This window comes from Durio zibethinus, chromosome 15 (assembly GCF_047325235.1).
Source record: "Durio zibethinus cultivar Kanyao isolate XHJ-2024 chromosome 15, ASM4732523v1, whole genome shotgun sequence".
Classification (NCBI taxonomy): Eukaryota; Viridiplantae; Streptophyta; class Magnoliopsida; order Malvales; family Malvaceae; genus Durio; species Durio zibethinus.
Window position 1 is genome coordinate 1,888,904 of NC_143176.1, and position 2,570 is coordinate 1,891,473.

The 2,570-nt window shown below is 35.7% G+C and overlaps 1 pseudogene; it reads left to right on the top strand.

Moving 5' to 3' along the window:
* Positions 1-414: 414 nt before the first annotated feature.
* On the top strand, positions 415-2,198 carry LOC149514509 (18S ribosomal RNA; annotated as a pseudogene).
* The last annotated feature ends 372 nt before the right edge of the window (positions 2,199-2,570 follow it).

The window sequence follows — 2,570 nt, forward strand, 5'->3', positions numbered from 1 at the left end:
ATGCTTGATGCATTGAACTGTTGACCTATCATCCTTTTCAATCTTCCCATCCAAGTGGTCATCATACTGTGAGGGCATAATTAGGATCTTATGCTTCATGCCTAAATTGATGGAAACTAGATGTCTTGCCATCCCTCATCCATCTCGTGTCCTTAGAGGCTATGGGTTGAACCTCAATTGTGCCCCGTGTCCCAAGAGTGACACCCAAACCTCCATGGCTGCCTTGGTGCACTAGTGTTCGATCATGCTCTCGAATGTAAAATGTTTTGTGGGCACTAGCTTTTGACCCTTATTTGTTTGATGCTATGCATTTTATGTGCTCAACATGCATGACACTTGTGCTCTGTGTTGGCCCTATCTACTACTCAATTGATGCGTTAAGGTCCATGTAGTGCCAACATCTCGAAAGAAAGTTACCTAGTTGATCCTACTAGTAGTCATATGCTTGTCTTAAAGATTAAGCCATGCATGTGTAAGAATGAAATAATTCACACTATGAAATTGTGAATGGCTCATTAAATTAGTTATAGTTTGTTTGATGGTATCTATTACTCGGATAACCATAGTAATTATAGTGTTAATACTTACAACAAACCACACCTTCTAGAAGGGATGCATTTAATAGATAAAAGTTTGACATAGGCTTGGTTCATTGCTCTTATGATTGATGATAACTTGATGGATTGCACAAGCTTTGTGCCAACGATGCATCATTCAAATTTCTGCCCTATTAACTTTCAATGATAGGATAGTGGCCTACTATGGTGGTGACTTAGGGTTTGATTCTAGAAAGGGAGCTTGAGAAAAGGCAACCACATCCAAGGCAACAGGCATGCAAATTACCTAATCCTAGCATGGGGAGTTAGTGACAATAAATAACAATATTGGGCTCTAAGAGTTTGGTAATTGGAATGAGTACTATCTAAATCCCTTAACAAAAATCCATTAGAGGGCAAGTCTGGTGCCAACAATTGTGGTAATTTCAGCTCCAATAGCACATATTTAAGTTGTTGCAATTTAAAAGTTCATAGTTAGAACTAAGGTTGGGTCATTTGGTCCACCTCACTATGGGCAACCATCTATTTATCCCTACTATCGGTGATGTACTCCTAGCCTTAAGTCGCTAGGTCATTCCTTCAATGCTGTTACTTTGAAGAAATTAAAATGCCCAATGCAAGTCTATACTTGCATACATTAGCATGGGATAACATCATAGGATTTCGGTCCTATCATGTTGGCTTTTAGGATTGGAGTAATGATTAACAAGAATAATCAGGGACATTCTTATTTCATAGTCAGAGGTGAAATTATATGATTTATGAAACATGAACAACTGTGAAAGCATTTGCCAAGGATGTTTTCATTAATCAAGAATGAAAGTTGAGGGCTCAAAGATGATTAGATACCATTCTAGTCTCAACCATAAATGATGCCTACCGGGGATCGATGGATGTTACTTTTAGGATTTTGCTAGCACCTTATGAGAAATCAAAGTCTTTAGGTTCTAGCACAAGTATGGTCGTAAGGCTGAAACTTAAATGAATTGATGGAGGGGCACCAATAGGGGTGGAGCCTGCAGCTTAATTTGTTTCAACATGGGGAAACTTACTAATTCTAGACCTAGTAAGGATTGAAAGACTGAGAGCTCTTTCTTGATTCTATGGGTGGTGGTGCATGGTTGTTCTTAGTTGATAGAGTGATTTGTTTAGATAATTCTTTAACAAACAAGACCTCAACCTGCTAATTAGCTATGCAGAGATGATCCTTCATGGCTAGCTTCTTAGGGGGACTATGGCCATTTAGGCCAAGGAAGTTTGAGGTACAAGTCTATGATGCCTTTAGATGTTCTGGGCCTCACGTGCACTACATTGATGTATTCAATAAGTTTATAGCCTTGGTCGATAGGCCTAGTTAATCTTTGAAATTTCATCATGATAGGGATAGATCATTGCAATTATTGGTCTTCAACAAGGAATTCCTAATAAGTGCGAGTCATCAGCTCACATTGACTACATCCCTACCCTTGTACATACCACTATCACTCATTCCAATTGAATGGTCTAGTGAAGTGTTCAGATCGTGGCAATGTGGACAATTTGTTATCCATGATGCTGTGAGAAGTCCATTGAACCTTATCATTTAGAGGAAAGAGAAGTCGTAACAAGGTTTTTATAGGTGAACTTGTGGAAGGATTATTGTCAAAATAAATTGTTATGACCTTTTGTTTAGTCATAAAATACTTTTTTTTAGTTCATACAAGCTTATTTGAAATAAAATAATACTAATTTATTAACATTCAGAAAATTAATACACAAGAAATTTTAAAAAATAAATCTGTTTACAGAGTAAGTTTAAATAGTTATGACTTTTTGAATAATTATCTGTTTAAAATAAATATACCTTTTGTTTTATCATAAAAAAATTGTTTCAGTTCATAAAAGTTTATCTAAAATAAAATAATACTACTTTATTAATAGTTCAAAAATTGATAAGTTAGAAATTTAAAAAATAAGTCAATTTATCAAATCGATTCAAATAACTATTGCCTTTCAAATAATTATCTATTTCAA